This window comes from Protopterus annectens, chromosome 17.part0, assembly GCF_019279795.1.
Source record: "Protopterus annectens isolate FY-2018-M chromosome 17.part0, PAN1.0, whole genome shotgun sequence".
NCBI lineage: Eukaryota > Metazoa > Chordata > Ceratodontiformes > Protopteridae > Protopterus > Protopterus annectens.
Window position 1 is genome coordinate 550,762,822 of NC_056751.1, and position 18,601 is coordinate 550,781,422.

The 18,601-nt window shown below is 41.3% G+C and overlaps 1 protein-coding gene across 1 annotated transcript in view; it reads right to left on the reverse strand.

Moving 5' to 3' along the window:
- The window catches only part of MOB2 (MOB kinase activator 2), an 884,625-nt gene that overhangs the window by 608,127 nt on the left and 257,897 nt on the right, over positions 1 to 18,601 (reverse strand). The gene's annotated exons all lie outside the window — the stretch shown is intronic.

Here is an 18,601-nt window from a genome sequence, read left to right on the forward strand (position 1 = left end):
CAGGCATGCTAGGTTAAGATTCTTGATACAACTGTTTCTAACATGATGGCAGTGTGCTGTTTTCTGATAATTAGGGAATCTATTAAGGAAATACCTCTGACGAACCAACTGTTAAAATGCACAAACCAAAGCAGCAGCAAATGGAGCAGATGATTCTGTAGCCAGCATACCAAAAGGACCAAAAAATCTTGTATAAAAATGTAGTTTAATACTCCACAGTCACATACATCCGAGTTTAGTGCTTTCCTTCCTTCTGGAACTTCATCAGAACTCATAATGGTAAAAACATGTGGAATTTAAATACAAATGTTAGAAAGTCACGTTACATCCCTCCAATAAAATCATTTATACCCTAATTGCTTTAATTTCAACACAGGAAGTAGGGATAAACTATCATTTAAACCTGGATGTTGTGTTGCATTCAGTGAAATCTGCCATATCAGCTCTGCCTTATCCAGGTGCTCATCCACCACCCTCCCTTGAATATCCTTTACCAACTTTTCCACAACCATAAACTTAAAAGAATGAGTAGTGTTATCTTTTATATGTCTATACAAAGCATTACTCAGTTTACAATTCTTAATATTAGCACAATGCTCATATATACGTTCATGTAACCTTCTCTTAGTCTTAACTATGTAGAAACTTGTACATAATGTGCATTGTGCGAGGTAAACATTTTTAGTCTCACAATTATATCTCCCTTTTAATGATGCACCAATTCAACCCATGTTGGTATGGTCATCTATAAAAATGTTGCATCCTAATAGTTCATAGGTAGATACTAGGCCATTGGCCCTAGGGCCTATATAAGCCTAGCCAAAAAGGTACCCTGGCTTTCACCACCCAAGAAAATTATTTTCCTGTGCTCCTGTCGAGCAGAGCCACAGTGGTGATCCCCGGGGTGAATTTCCTACTTCCCATCCAATCAAGATTTTTCTTGAAGAGTGCTAATGAGGAGCTTTGTTTGATATAGATATGTAGTTTGTTCCAGAGTATGGGAAGCCTCTAAGACAGGAATCTATCCTTCCAGCATGTTCTGTTTATTGTGGTGACAAGATTTAGGTCCTTAGAGCGTGCAGCTTGGAGGGATTGGGATTTCTTTAAGTGGAGCATGTCCAACTGCTCTGGGTTTGACATAGCTTTGTATGTTAGGCAGAGATGGCCCCTGAGTAGGTGATAAGTGACATAGTAAAGCTGGAGTTTTTTTGAGATGGTCTGTGTAGGGCATCTGTTTGAGGCCGGTAAACCTCTTTGTGAGGTATTTCTAAGGCCTTTCCAGTTGTTGTACATGTCTTGTAAGGTACATACCAAAAGAGGTGTTGCACTCTATAATGGGTCTAATGAGGGACGAGTAGAGGGGAACAATGACCTCTTTTTTCCTGGATGAGAAACCATTTGTGATGAGGTGTGCCACGTAGAAGGATTTCCTGACTACTGTGGCGATCTGATTGTCAAAAGACAGACTACTGCCCACCTGTGTCCCAAGGTCTCATCACTTTCGGTGTTAAGTAGACTACTACCTATGTTGTAGCTCATGGGTACAGAGTTTTAACCAAAGAGAATGACAATGCACTTTTTGGCACTGAGCTTGAGGCCATGACTTTGACACCAGGCATCTGTCTCCGTGAGGCCCTTTTGTAGAATGTCCACATTGTTAGGAGTTTCGATTATGGCTACTAGTTTGCAGTCACCTGCAAACATCGTTAGCCAAAGACCTTCTGTGTCTGGTATCTACTTTTCTGAAGTACAGGCTAACAGGAGAGGACCCAGGACTGAACTCTGTAGTACTCCACTTGTCACTGGTCTGAAGTCGGATTTGGAGTCTGCTACTTTCATAGTGTGGATTCTGTCAGTGAGCCAGTTGGCAAACCATCTTGTGACACAGGGATTTATATCTAGTTTAGTGAGTTTTATTTATAATTCCAGAGTGGGGGATGATGTCAAAAGCCTTGGCGAGATCTAGATAGGTTGTGTGAACCAACTCACCCTCGTTTACGGCTTTGGTGACTGCTTCAAAGAAGTCCATCAGGTTTAGGAGACATGATCTGCCTTTTACAAACCTGAACTGGGTGGGGTCCAGAGTTTGGAGATTACCAATGTCTTTGTGTATACGATCCATGATGATACATTCCATGGCCTTGCAGACTAGGCTTGTTAGGCTAATGGGGTGGTAGTTCCCGGGGTCCGTGGCGGCTCCCCCTCTTTGTGGAGTGGGATAACTGTCATTGTGCACCATTTCAGTGGGCACAAAGCCTGAGGTGAGGCTATGATTGAACATGGTGCTTAGGTGGGGTGCCAGTTCATTCTGCAGTTAGTATAGAACACAGCCTGGGATGTTGTCAGGTCCCACGGGTGCTGTGTTCTTGACTTTGGAGTGTGTGTTTTTTTACCTGTGCAGCTGTGATTAAAAGAACTTTGCATTCTTCTGGTATAGAGATGGGCCCTTTAGGGGGTGAGAGTGGGGTAAAGTTAGCACTGAACCTATCTGCCAGGATGTTGGCAATATCAGTTGTTTCTTTATATTTAGTGCCATTGTGCTGTAACTCAGAGTAGATCTGAGTGTTGCCATTGAGATTCTTTACATAGCTATAGAATGCTTTGCGGTTGCCCTTACAATCGGTGGCGATTTTGATTTCGCAACTAGCTTTGGTGGATTTTATGAGGGATCTCAGGTTCTGAGGCTGACCAGGGAGTTCCTCCAATCATGGGATTTTACTCTTTTTTGCAACAGTTTCTTTCTTCTGTTGTAGAGCTTGTTTATGGCAGGGGGCCACCAGATTGGCTTCCTTTTTTTTGAGGATAGCATCTTGGTTCTGTTAAGGATAGCACGATCCATGCACTTGTGTATGTGCTTATAAAGTGCATTTGTATAGGATTCAGCAGTCGTACCTCTACTGTCCATCTGCATGGGTGTCGTGAAGTTTGCCACTTCTGTCTTAAGCAGTGTGAAGTTGGCTTTGGAGAAATTTTTTACGGTGGTTTCCCTAATGGGGGGTGGGGACGGGATGTGCATGTCTAGGGTGATTAGCTTGTGGTCGGATCTGACCAACAAGGAATTGACCTCTGGTGTGGAACACTGGTCACACATGTTGGTCATGACCAGGTCTAAGATATTGCTGCCCCTGGTGGGGGTGTGCATAAGTTTATCCAAGGCGTTGGAATTTATGAATTCCAGAAAACATTGAGCAAATGAGTTGGGTACATGAGTAGTTTTCCCAGTTAATGGTAGGGTAGTTGAAATCGCCCATTATTAGGATGTTGGGTTGTACCCTAATATTTTCCAGTGCATCAAGAAATGAGGAGTGGGAATCCTGGGGCATGGTGGGGGATCTGTAGCAAGTTACAATTTGGATTACGGTCTTGCCCAGAGTTAGTTGCACTTGGATAATCTCGGATGGATTATGCTGAGCAACTAGCCTGAAGGTGTGGATATCCTTAATGAATACGGACACGCCTCTAAAAGCATCGTGGTCTGTCATGTCATCCCAGGCAGACAGACACTGAATCCCCTTAGAATGACACCAGAAGCTTAGACAACTGTTGAAGTCAATCATTTTGTCCTTGTACTGTGGTATCATTCCGGTTGATGGCAGGATGCTACTCAGGGCTAGGGTCATACCTGCCTGGGCTACAAGATCGGAAAGCTCCTCCATGCCTCTTTTCATGTAGTCCAGTGAGGTAAGTCTCAGGTCATTCACACCAACATGGACAATGACAGTCATATTTGTACTTGTTGTGGAGTGACCTGAGTGCGTGCGTTGTGTGTCGGATCCTGGCACCCGACGGGTAGCTGACAGTAACTTTCTCCTTGTTTAGCCTGGTGAGTGGAACGTCAGTGTGCCTGACTAGAGAGTCACCTACGACTAGAATGTTGGGTACGTTTTTATGCCTTATGGGCTGTGATTGAGTGGCACACTGAGTTTGTGGGCTGTGTGTCTTTGGGTTGCGTTGGGGGGGGTGGAGGTTGCTAGCATTTCTGCTTTGGAGGTCTCTGTTGCTTGAGTAGATTTTTATTTAGAGCCTCCACGAATGTAGGTGTGTGTTTCGTGTTTCTATGTGTGTGTTTTGGTGGTGTAGGTTTTGAGGGACTGTGAGGAGTGTGGTGTGGTGCAAGTGTTTACCTTCTCCTCTTGATGGTCTAAGTCCAGTCTTGGGTGAAGAGAGCTTTGCTTCCAGTTTGGCTATACAAGTGCATCTCTCATGGGTTGTAGTGTTGGGTGGTAGGAGGAGAGGGTTGTCTGTGTACATGAGGCATTTGCTGCATTGCCCCAAGATGCCCAGATTAATCAGGTAGACAGGAGAAAACACAGTGAGCTGACCCTTAGACATGCCTGGATAGGTGCTTATTTATCAAGTACTAAAAACTATTTTCCTCTAGACAAGTGAGGAAAGTTGAGTGCTGTAGTAAATTGTAGCTTTAGTGCTTACAACGAGTTCTGAACAAGTGCTGAGCTCAAAAAAACAGATTTTAGTGCTAAAACTAAAAAACTGGCTTGTTCTAAGGGCACCGAGAATAGTTTAACCTTAGAACCTTAGCTAAGCAGCGATGCATAAAGTGTGTGTATATATATATATATATATATATATATATATATATATATATATATATATGTATATATATATATATTTTTTTTTAAAATACAAACAGTAGCAAATGAGCAAACTGATTTAAATAAATTACCCAATTAACCAATAAAAAGTGAAAACTGAGCCCCGTTCCAGCAGTCTTCGATCAGACAAGATCTAACTGCACACTCCTGCCACTAGTGTTGCGGGAACCTTCTCCAAAAAAGATGGTCTGGATTAGTGCTCAAGTTATACAAACAAAGCTAGATTCAGCAGGCCTGAATTTAGTCTATGCTACAGCAAACAAGGCATACCAATTTCAAAAAGAAACCGTTCAAATAAGCAGGCACAATAAGCCTTTAACCAGAACAGAAACTCCCAGCTCAGAAGGGCAGAATCCACCCTCTCTGATGGAACAACTTTGCTTCAGATGTGTGGGACCAACCAAGAAACTGACTAACAGCATGTCAGGTCGGACAGCTATGGAGACTTTGTAACAAACGCTATTGGGAATTTATGAGAGGCAGTTTTATCCCACAGCTCAGGCAGTTATCCTTTACAAAGCATAGGAAAAAACTGTATTAAGAAGCAATGAAAACTAACTGAAGTAAACATTCACAAAATTAAATGCAAAAAGTCTTGCTGACAGTAACCAGTAAACCTGTAAAATGTTCTCTGTACTCCATTCAGCATCCCATTCCCTGAATGCACAATATATTCATACATTTTTTGTCCTGTATTGTGACTTTACAATCACAGGTAGGGAATACAGAATCACGGGTTACTGTTGCTAATTTTGGATTCTCAACTGATCACCTGCCTACTTAATACCTATGTGCCATTCTAAAAACTTGGGGCCAATGTGTTAAGAAATGACCAAACTAAGGCCAGTGGTTTGAAGTTAAGAAACCACAATATACGGTCTTTGTACAGTAAACTATTTTTGTTTGTTTTACTTGCAACAGACAGAGAAAGTGTGGCAGTGGGTGTGAGAAACCACTCTCCAGTCTCACCCCTGAGAAACAAAACAGTTTTTAGCTGTTTAGGTTTTCTTTAAATTTCCCAGACAAAACACTACAACAATTATCCTGATTGCAGTTTCAGGTGATGATTTCATTACTAACTTGATGACTGAATCATCAACAGCCAAAGGCTAAACTCTTGTTACTACAAGTGCATCAAAACACATTCCAACTGATTGGTTTCAGATTTACGTGAAATACTGACAGACTGATGCATCAAAAGTCCCATGTAAACTGTGCATACGTTTCTTACCACACTAGGATAATGCTGTACACTGAAACTTGTCTACATACCCATGATATGATGCATACCCATGATAAAGGCGAAAAAAAGCATTTGTTTACGGTGGAGCATTTTTTACTTTTGTGTTTTATAAGCTTGCTTTAATTTTTAAATCAAACTCACTCCAGATGGACTGTTAAATGAATAATTTTCATTTCAGCCACAAGTCAGGCAAGTAAACAAGTTGATATCCTTTATATCAAAGTATGTTCTATCAGATGGTGAAAGCTGATTTGGGGTGTGTGTGTAGGACAGGCACACCCTTATACTGCTGCAACATCCCACATCACATATGCATGCAGGAAGAATGCGTAACCCCACAAAGTACAGAAGCTACAGAACACAATTGTTGCCAGCAGCTGGACATCAGAACAGAACATTCCAACAACTATCTACTGCAGGTGACCCCCTCAAAGACAAGTTTGCATGCAAAGTTCACAACTGTTAATGATCTCTCCCTAGATGTCTCTTGTTCAGAATTCGGAATTACTATCACATGTTCAGAACGCAGACTCAAGTTATTGAAATACGACAAGAACTATTCATATTTTAGGGGGTTGCAGAGGGTTCTGGAGGAAGAGCTTCCTCTCCACAGTGGTATTCCTTACTAGGATTGCATTAACTGCTCTTGAGACATTGTCTCAGCAAGACTAGCATCTTATTCGAAAATCCCTGTTAAAAACAGTAAATGTCCATTGGTCACTAGAAAGGGAAACGAGAAAAGGGGTATGGAGAGCTGACCTCCAAACAGCAACATTGCTTTCTGCTATCATATATATCATTCGAGGCAAAAGACGCAAGATGCATATTAAGCCAAAAGAACTCCGTAGAAATCAGCAGCAAATGATTAACTTCCTAAAAAATAAAGTCTTAAAAACGCAACTGCTACTTCAACACCTAATATAAATGCAAGAGTACAATTTAATATACCTACAGCTATAGCACAGTTCAACTGTTTTACAACTTCACTTTCATATCTCAAGGATAACGCCTCTTAAGCAAACCTAGGATTCTTTTAACTTAGAAATATGATGCTCTCAGAAAATTTGTCATTATGGTTACTATTATGCCTTTACGTCAAACAACAAACAGCCCCACAAGAAAACAGTAGTCATTTTAAATAGTAATCTCATCTTCTCTGTTCTCACTGAAATACCCCCTACAACTAAAAGGCACAATTAAAATGAGCTGTTTTATCTCTTTACCATATATAGCAAAACTATCTGGAAATGCAGGACAGTGCCATCACTGCAGAGAAAAATGGCCTGCAAATCATCGAATATTGTACTCAATTCATGCATTTTACTATACAATTACTAAGATAAGAGCCACTGTCTACTGCTTATATAGTGCAGTTTTCTAATTTATTGAACTGTATTGTTACTTGGAATATTTCTTCATTACACTGTTTAGATATTTTTTATTACCCTTTGTATTGCTTTATAACTCTAGGTTTTACTATTTATTCTTTCTCTAGACTTTGCCATTGTACCCGAGTTGTGACTGAAAATGGTCTTGGGACTTGCCTACCTACCAGGTTGTCAAAAGAATAAAGTCTGCAATCTACTTACTGAGCTCCATACACAGGAAACACTGAACGTTACATAATTAAATGACAGTTCTGCACTGTCAGTTTTATCGCCAATACTACTAGGAGTAAGACTGTCAGGACTTTATTCTGACATCTAGAATTTTCCCATGTTATGCTAGCCCTTCCCCTTTACCCATAATTCTAACCATCTAATGGCCACACTCCATATCTGACAGCCAGAAAAAGGCAGACATAGCCAAAAACATAAAATACCTTTACTTAGACTCCTACTCCCCCCAATCATCAAACTGTCAGATTTGAGGTGGGAGACTACAGTGGAAGTCTATGGAAATTAAACTTAGTATGTAACTTTTGTATCTTATGTTAGCAGTTTCATCCCCAACACTACCAGGGCACAGTCTCAAGCTGAACCTCCTGAGTGGTTCTAATGAAAGAATGCCCCAAATAATGGTGGCATTGAAAAAAGACCTAGATCTGGAAATCACATTCACTTTGTAGTGTCCTATGAAAGTATACACAGATGTCCAAGTGGAAGCCACACAAATGTCATCTACTGAAGCATTTTTGAATGCTTGTAAAGTGGACACAGTTAGTCTCTGCTATATCTTTTTTGTTTATCGCAAGTATAGCAGAGACTGTTGCAGTTTCTGCCATACTTGCGATAAACAAGAAAGATATGCATTATGAAACCTGAAGGAAATGAGTACCTTTAGAAAGAATCAATACCAAATTTCTTTGATGAGACAATGCTCATCATTTCTAGTAGGTTTTGCTTTATCAAACAGAATTTAAGTCATCTGCGAACATCCACACAATGACATACTCCTCAGTTTGTGTAATTAGGGAAAAATTATGAAGGGCGGTCACCTCAGACATAGAGAGGTTAGTCTTTATTACCACACAGTCTTTATGAAAGAGGACGTATGGCTGTTTAGCAAAACTAGATGTGGAGCACAGAAATTGTTCTGCCTGATGCAACGGTTACAAGGGTTTGAGTTTTATATGACCGGTATTTTTAAGTCGGCAGTGATAACAGGTTTAAAAGAGGAAGTGCAAACTTCACAGACAAAGCAAAGATCCCATGGAGAAAGCGGTGACTTGAATGAGGGTTGCAGAATTGCCTCTTGAAACAGGTCTTACAATTTTTTTTTTTTTATTAAGCAACTTTTCATTAATTTTAAACCAAATTCTGCAAAAAATTATTTAAAGATAAATAAAACAAAAACAATTATTTACAGATGTCCACAACAAAATCAAACAGAAATTTAAATCATTAAAATGTATTGAGTGAATCACTTAATTTTGACCAAAATCTGAACTGGTGAATAATATTTGAAGTTCTCATTTTGGCAGTCGACAATTATTTTTTACAGACATTTCCTGGCTAAATTAATGAATTCAGTGAAAGAAAGAGTAGTTTTACAATTATTTGTGACTATTTTTCTTGCTATAGCTAAAATGGACCAAATGAGAGGCACCTGCACCCTAGGGCATGGGATATGAAGGTCTTGTAAATCCTGACAGAAGCCTAGGAGACAGAGTTGAAACTTGGGTGGAAATTAGAAATGGCTGCCTGCAGGACTTCAGAAGACTAGCTAAGATGGGAATTAATTGGTTATGAATAATTCAAGATGCTGGGAATCTGGGCAGTAAAAGGATCTAGACCTCTGGTAGTACAACAGTACAATTAAAACTGTGTTAGGACTAAGGCCAATTAAAAACACATACTCCAAAAAACAAATGAAAAGGCTTTAGAACCTGCCCAAATATCAACATGTTTTTTAAATAACTGCTAAGATCCAAACTGACAAAAACATGGAGAGCCTATTCCACAAACAAATCATTGAATGCAATAAGAATTTTAATTTAATTCCTGTTCTACAGCGACCAATTTTAAAAGTACAGTTAGAACCTCTAGTAATTTGGCTTGAATCCTTTACTTCAATATTCAACAGTAAGCGAAGCTCTTCACTCATTAATACCCATCAGGCTAAACACAACTTGCCACACAAGTACCTACTATTAATGGAGAAGAGGCCAACGCGTTCCAATCCTGAATGACATGTTTAACTATTAATCTCCTATAGTCTCTTTGTGAACTTCTGCTGGATGCTTTCAAGTATAATGCCACCTTTACTGTATATACAGAACAAGACATTACATTTTATAATACGACATATGCTATAAACAATTTCAGTAAATCATTATTTGAAACAATGTTCTTAAAAATTAGTCCAATAACTGACCGATTTAACTTTTATAACACGAGGAGATCTAAATTTAAATATTACACACACGGATACTTAAATCCTTGCAATCTGTCAAATTCTGCAGTTCTATACAACCCAGGCTAACATTTGAAATAACATTTTCCTTACCAAAATGAAGTACACAGCATTTATCTTTATTAATATCAAGTCCAGTTTGTTTTAGCCAAATGGCTTTAAAACTTGAGTACTGATGAAATTATTTTATCAATGTCCTTGGGTAGAATCACTACATATCCAAATTTGATGCCATCAGCATACTTAGCCAACCAAACAGAAGCTTTAGGAATGAGAGATAAAATATAAAAGAGCATATGTCCTAAAACAGAGCCCCTGTGGAACTGTTCTGAACACCTGTGCCCATTAAGTAAGAATGAATAATTAGAATTCTCTTTGAGATCTCCAACTAAGCCATTTCGATACCCAACATGTAATATAAGCACTATACAGTCCAAATGGAGAAACATCTGCTACAACAAATCTTCTTATGCCTGCTCAGTGAGTAGAGGCAAGGATCCTGACCACCCCTCTCAGCACATGAAGGATTACAAACTTGAGAGTAAGGGAACATGGGGTAAAAGCATAAATGACTTAGTTGACTTGGGATGGGTTGCACTAAGAATTCCCCAAGAATTCCCCGATGAAGGAACGAGATCTGTGCTACTGACTGAGGGACACCTTATGAGGTTTGTCAGAAGATGAAGACTCAATCTACTAGGAAATTAGCTTGTCCCAGAATATATAAGGCAATGACAAAACAATATGAAGAAAAGACATTCCCATACTCTCAAGCCCACCCTAACAGACAGGAATGATATCGCTCCCACTTGTTTATGTTCCAGACTGCCACCACTTGTCAGAGTAAAAGGCAAAATCAGAGGGAAGGACATTATGAATTACCTGGAAGGTGAGGTATAATATTCTCATTTTCACAATGCTGACAAGCTTGGCCTCTAGAGATCCAGTCTTGAACTCTGCATTTCTCAATACAATTAAGCATTCTTTCCTTTTTTGCCAATACCTGTGAGACTGTTCACATTCCAAGATAACAAGGAAAGTGTAGCCATTATTGTAAGACATCATTACTCCCACCAATTGTACATGGCAACTTTTTTAAATGTCTATTTCCAGCTTTTGAGATACACACACCCATTAAGGTTTGGCTTAATCCTTTGATAGGTTCCAACGTTAAGAAAAAAACTGTGTCGTGTTACACAAGTTTTTGTTTTAATAAAAACCCTCAAAACGAAAACACACACATACCCTATAAATACTCCCCATAACTTGTTAACTTAATACAAATACACAATTATGTTCATCTTCAAATAATGAAGTTCAACCCTCCTAAATGGAACATTTGTGCAAACAGCTGCTAACACAGGCCCATATCGGCATGGATAACCTTAATTTCAGGTTAAGATACATTGCCTGTGCTTCTACTTGTACTAATTGGTATCTTTTTATTTTACCCCCCCCCCCATGTGAAACTTGCATGCTTTTAGAAATTAACTTTTAGCCTTTCAGAAACCAGTGCTGTCTTTTATTGTCCTATTATCAGCTTGTCTCCATGGGAACATGAGGAAAAAAAGAAAAATGTAATCTTCTACTGCAGTCTGAAAGACTAGCAGAAACACTTACTGCTGAAGGAAAACATTTCATTGTATTTGGTGTTTTCATATTTACTTGTTTCTCTCACCTGTCTGTCAACATTCCCCAATTACTGGAATAAAGTTGTTTATCTTCTGCCTGGTGTACAGTGAAGAATCATTTTCCACTAACACTCTGTCTCCAACCTTTAATATTTTGTCCTTTTACTTACACAGTTTTGTTTGGATAAACTCTTTTTACAGGTAATGCATTTTAATAATAAAGGTCTTTGCTTCTTTCTCGTGGCCAGATTTGGGGCATACACATGGTGTACCCTTTTAAACAGTTGTTGCTGTGGAATACCAGTCCAGTTGCTTATTGGTGGCTTCATAAAATTAATTCAGTCTGTTCCATCTAGTTTCCCTGGTACAGCAGAAAATCTCAATGTTTTCCCTACATGGTCTGTCCTCTAATTCTACCATTTTTGAAACCTCTCAAGCAGTCTCATACTCTGCTGTCCTTTTCTTCATTTTGACCTCTGAGTTTTGCATTTTAATCAGCTCGTCTGAATATCTCTTTAACGAATCTTCCATTTCTTTTTCCAGTCTTTTACTATCTGATTACTCCTTCAGTGTTTTTCTTTAACCAGATAGGAGTATATTTGACTTATTCTTTCCTATAGAATCCTGGAAGCCACATCTTACACCAATGCTGGAGCTTGGACTCCTTTTTGCTGAACCGCTGCAGGATTCTTCCCAGTCAGTATTTTCTCTTCACCTTTTCTAGTTGATTTTTCTTTCAGGCTCTGTTTCTTCTTTGTTGGCATACACGTAGTATACTTACTACCCAGTAAGTAAATTTTACTCAAGCTGACAATAATCACTGGTTGTTTTGCAGTTTCTTTTTTCACACCGGGAGGGCTGAAGTCAACCTATTTGTGTGCAGCCATCTTCTGTTTAGCTTTAACATTTCTATCCAAACAGTAAGGTTCCATTAAAATGAGGCATGTATAAAAAATAACCCTTTGTGTTTTCTCCATAGCTGATGAGACTGAGCCAGGCATAGTGAAACCATGATTCCTACACATGATGCTCTCAGATAAATTAATACTGCTATAGGCAAGTTGCATGGTCTGATTAGACAGTGATCCAAGGGTTGACGGTTGGGTCTGCATTTCAGCATCAGGCAACCCTTACAGACATCGAGCCTTCTCATCTGTTGGCTCCTCCTAGAGCACCAGCATATATACCATGCAGTTTAATGGCCTCTTGGTTAAAGTGAACAAAAGCAAATGTTTCCTAAGCCAGACCAATATAAAATGACTTGGTTATAGTTTCATTTGTCCACATAAAGGTCCTGGAACCACAAGCCAAAGCTGTTCATCCTCTAGAGTTTACCAACAGGTTGTGTGACAAGTAAGGCAGTCTGGGGGAAGTCACAGGAGCCTATCTGGCCTCATCACTATTGGGACCATTATGCAGGTTCATACATTCATAGGCGTGTACTAGGCTAATGGTCCTGGGGCCTTTAAAAGCCTAGCCATAGAATTACCCTGGCACAGTGCCAGTGCCCCTGCAAGGTGCTCTGCTTGACATGTATGGGAAGTCTGTTCCATAGCATGGGCAGTCTCTGGGTTATGAACCTGTCCCATGTTCTGTTAATTGTGGTAATGAGGTTGAGGTCTCTGAGGCATGTGGTGCGGAGGGATTGGGATTTCTTTAGATGCAGCATTTTTAACAGAGCTGGGTCAAACATGGCTTTGTAAGTCAAGCAGAGATTGCCTCTAAGTAGGCGATACGAGACTGAGAATAGTAGGAGTTTATTTAGTCTGTCCATATAGGACAAGTGTTTAAGGCCTAGGATCCTCTTTGTGAGGTACTTTTGTAACCTCTACAGTTGTTCCAGGTGTCTAGGGAGGTACATGCCAAATGGGGCATAGTACTCTGACTGGCCTAATGAGGGAAGAATAAAGGGAGACTAAGACCGCTTTCTTCCTGGATGCAAAACCCTTAGCAATGAGATGTGCCGCATAGAAGGACTTTCTAACCACAGTGGCAATGTGGTGATCAAAAGAGCGGTTGTCAACCTGTGTTCCCAGATCTCTTATAACGTCTTCTGTGTTCAGTGGACTACCATCAATGTGGCAATTCATGGGAACCGGGTTTTTCCCAAAGGGGATGATGACATTTTTTGGCAATGAGTTTAAGGCCATGGTTCTGACATCAGTCGTTGGTCGTAGTGAGGCCATTCTGTAGGATGTCAGCATCACTTGGGGAGTTAGTAATAGCTCCCAACTTGCTACTGTCTGTGAACTTTGTCAGCCAGAGTCCCTTCATGTTGGCCTGGACTTCAGAGAAGTAGATACCAAACAGGAGAGGACCCAGGACCAAACCCCGTGGGACTCCACTCGTGACTAATCGGCCGACTGACTTGGAGTCAGCTACTTTCACACTGTGGGTTCTGTCAGCCAGTTTGCAACCCACCTAATGATAGAGGGGTTGATGCCAAGCTTAGTGAGTTTTTCTAGGATTCCTGAGTGGGGAATGGTATCAAAAACCTTGGCCTGATCAAGGTAGGCTGCATGAACCGCCTTGCCTCCATCCACAGCTCTGGTGACCGACTCAAAGAAGTTGACCAAGTTGAGCAGGCATGACCTACCCTTCACAAAACCAAACTGTGTGGGAGCACGAGTTTGGAGATTCCCTATATCCTTGTTTATTAGGTCCATGATGATGTGTTCCACAGCTTTGCATATCAGACTTGTCAGGCTAATGGGGCGATAGTTCCCAGGGTCTGTAGTCACTCCTCCTTTGTGGAGAGGAATAATTATAACAGTGCACCATTCGGCAGGGACAAAGCCTGAGGTGAGGCTGTGATTGAACAGAGTGCACAGGTGAGGTGCCAGTTCACTCTGTAGTTCATGTAGAACACAACCAAGTATATTGTCAGGTCCCATAGAAGCTGTATTCTTGGCCTTGGACAGTGCTGTTTTAACCTGTGCAGCAGTAATACTGGGTGCCTGGCAATCTACTGGTATTGTGATTGGTCCTTTGGGGGGGGTGAGGGGGGTAAAGTTGGCACTGAATCTGTTGGCCAGTATTACCTGCAATATCTATTGGCTCGGTATAGGAGGCACCATTGTGCAGCAGCTCAGAGTAAATCTGGGTATTGCCATGGAGATTCTTTACATAATTATAGAAGGTCTTGTGGTTGTCTTTACTATCTGCTTTAATTCCATTTTCATACCTAGCTTTAAGAGGGCTTGAGGGATCTCAACATTTTGTTGAGGCAAATAAGGGAGTTTTTCCAGTCTTGGGACTTCACCTTATTCTGCATCAGTTTCCTTTTTCTGTTGTAGTGTGTGTATGGCAGGGGACCACCAGATTGGCTTCCTTTTTTTTGAGGAGAGGTTCTTTGTTCTATTGGGTATGGCGAGATCCATGCATTTGTGTAAGTGTTTGTACAGTGCATTGGTGTATGATTCTGCAGTCATGCAACTATTCTCCATTTGCATGGGTGTTGTGAAGTTAGCCCCCTCTGTTTTTAGGATCCCAAAGTTAGCTTTGGAGAAGTTTTTCATGGTGGTTACCTTTGCTAAGGGGGGGGGTGTGGATTTCCAAGGTGATTAGTTTGTGGTCGGATCTAACCAGGGAGGAGCTGACTATTGGTGTAGAGCAACGGTTGCCCATGTTAGTAATGACCAGGTTAAGGATGTTGCTACCTCTAGTGGGGGTAAGCACAAGCTGGTCCAGGGCATTGTAATTAATGAATTCCAAGAAATGCTGGGCAAGTGTATTGGTACAGGAGTAGTTTACCACCCAGTTTATGGAGGGGTAGTTGAAGTCGCCTAGCAAGAGTGTTAGGTTGGACCCTAATATTCTCCAGGGTACTTCGGAACGTGGAATACGAGTCTTGGGACATGGTTGGGGGCCTATTGCAGGCTACAACCTGAATCGCTGTCTTACCCAATGTTAGCTGCACCTGAAGTATCTCTGATGCGTTATGTTGGGCTACTAGTCTGGAGGTGTGCACATCCTTTATAAATATGGAGACACCACTGCCTTTGGAGCTTCAGTCTAAGTTCTGGGGTCGAAAGGTGTAGAATGAGTTATAGCCTAGTAGTGCAGGGGTGCTTTCTGCTGCCTTGAACCAAGTCTCTGTTACAGCACAAATGTCGATGTTCTCCATTTTAAGGAGTGCCTCGAGTGAGTGCATTTTGAGATTTAGACCTAGCGTTGAGCAGCATGACCCTCAGATTGCATTTGTTTGTAGCTGTTACGGTGGTAATTTGTTCTTTGGAACACCTCCTATAAAAGGCACTATAGGGGTGGTAAGAGCCTTGGCCAGTATCCAGAAGCCCAGGGGTGACAGATGGAGGCCACCTCTTGCACAGCATCGAGGTCTCTCAATCATGTCATCCCAGGCAGACATATACTGGATCCCCTTAGAATGACACCAGAAACTTAGCCAATTGTTGAAATCAATCACTTTCTGCTTGTACTGTGGTATCAATATGGGTGATGGTAGGATGCTGCTCAGGGCTATGGTCATACCTGCCTGGGCTACATAATATGAGAGATCCTCCATGGTCTCTTTTCATGTAGTCCAGGGAGGTACATCTCAGGTCATTCACACCCACATGTGCAATCACAGAGTCATATTTGTACCTGTTGTTGAGTGACCTGAGTGCATGCGTTATGTGTCGGATCTTGGCACCTGGCAGGCAGCTGACTGTTACTTTTTCCTTATTCAATCTAATGAGTGGGACATCAGTGTGGCTCACTATCGAGTCACCTATTACTAATGTGTTGGGGATGCTGTTTTGCCTTAGGGACATTGGTTGAGTGGCACATTGTTTAGGAGATGTGTGTCTCGTGATTAGTGTGTTGTGGTGGTCGAGTGCGTTTCTGCCTTGGAGGGCTCTGCTGCTTGGGTAGATTTTTATTGACAGCCCCGGCGAAGGTAGGTGTGTGGTTTGTGTTTTTATGTGAAGGCAGTGCTGGTGTGTGTTCTGGAGGGCTGTGTGTTCCATGTGGTATGGTGCAAGTGTTGAGCTCCTCTTGACCAGTTATTCCAGTCTTGGCTGGAGAGTGCGTGGCTTCCAATTTGGATATATAAGTGTATCTCTCACAAGTGTGAGTTTTGGAAGGTAAGAGAAGAGGGTTGTTGGTTTACATGAGGCAGTTGCTACATTGTCCCAGGATACCCAAGTTCACCAGGTTAACAGGAGAAAGCACAGGGAACTGACCTTTAGACGTGCCTGGTGGGGTGGGCATTGATAAGTACTCAATCTGTTTCCTTGTAGAATGTTTAGTGCTGGTAGCACGTGTGCTACAATAATTGCTACAAGTAGTCTGGTAAAGTGCTAGACTAATAATGTTGGGGTTCTTTCAAGCATTAACCAGCTGAACCATTTCAACACCAAGAGGAACCATGCAGGAAGATGATCTGAGAGACCAGAAGGCCTCTGCAAAGTTGCACTCAAACATTGAGGGTGTCCTCTGGGTGGATCTGTCCTCCACCGAAATAAACTGCTCTTATAAGTAGTCATGAAATGGGACATTTCCTTGGAAAACACTGGTGCCTCTTCCTGGGTTGAGTATCTTTGGGGGGGGGGGGGTCATATACAGACATACTGCATTCAGCAAAGACCAAACACTCATAAAGTACAGTTTTGTACCTACCATAAATGTAGATGTTCGAGGATCCACATTGCTGCAGTCCTAACTATTGGGTAGTCCGCTGTCCAGTCGGCCAAAGTATATAAAGTATGCCGGGGTCAGGCGCAGAGAGTGGACGCCAGGCGTCCAGGGTACTAATGCGCATGACCGACGCCATATCATCAGTCTTTTCTTGCCCCAGATGTCAGAAGACCCTAAAAGACAAGGCCCAATATACGCACCAGAAATATGCACAATATATACAAAATTATCAGCATATAACCTCACCTACACAACCACCCCTAAACACAGAGGGAAGGAGGATGACTGCATGCAGCATTGGATCCTCAAACATCTACATTTATATGTAGTACAAAACTGTACTATGTTCTTCATTCCACATTGCTGCAGTCCTAACTATTGGGTAGAATCCCAAAGCAGAGGTAAGGGAGGCTGGCAAATCATAAAGAAGCAGGAGCTGACAACAAGCCTTGCAAAATAGCTGTGGCAAAACCAGCCCTAGACTTAGAGTAGAGAGGAAGGTGATAATGCTTAGAGAAAGTATGCACTGAACTCCAAGTAGCTGCCTACAAAATATCCTTAGTGGAATGAGGCCTAATCCCAGCTGGAATCTCCTTGCCATGATGGAATCCACCTAGAAATAGTTTGTTTTGACACAGGCTTGCCTGCGAACTTTATTTTGGGTCTGCATAAAAAGTAGGCAAATGAATAGTTTGGTTTAAAGCCACACCAGAAACCACTTTAGGCATAAAGGAAGGATTAGTACGTAATGATACCGTATTTCAATTCAGCAGTACGCAGAGCAAAAAGGTTGTAGAGTAAGTTTTTCCAACACAAAATTGAGATCCCAAGCAGGAGTAGTCTAAGAAACTGCTTGAACAAAGGATGCGAAAACAATGGTGGGTCACAATCATAGTGAGCTGAAATTGCTGCAGCATGAATCTTAATGGAAGAGAAGGACAAACCTTTGTCCAACAACTCAGTAAGATATTGAAGAGCCACACTCAAATTAGGCTCAGAAATCTCCAAATTCTTTGCTGTACTCCAAAATAAAAATCTCTTCCATTTTTCATGCACACTTTCCTTGTACTAGGTCTTCTAGCTTCCATAATCACATTTAAAACTTGTTGAGGAAGTTGAGACCTGCTGTGTTTCAACACAGAATATGCCAGGCTGTTAGATGAAGAGAGTGAAGCTTGACATTGAGCAGATGACCGTCCTTCTGAGATAACAGATGTGGAATCAAAGGTAAAGGCCATGGAGGCTTCCTTACCAGACTCCTTAGTAGTGGGTACCAGTGAGCTATTAAAATCATCCTTGGCTTGTCTTGTCTGACCTTTAAGAGCACCTTTGGAAGAAGAGGCAGAGGTGGAAAGGCATACACATGAAGATTTTTCCAACTGAAAGAAAGAGCATCCACTTTCCAAGCTGTGTGATGAAACCCCTTTGTGCAAAACTTTGGCAGCTGGTGGTTTAGTGGAGAAGCGAACAGATCTATGTCTGGAGTTCCCCATGACACTGTCAATGTCTGAAATACATGAAGATCCAGTTTCATCCATGATTTGTCTGCTTAACACATCTGCTAAGGAGTTCTGTGCTCGGCAGAAACCTTGCCTGAAGAGTTAGTTGAGTCTCCCATA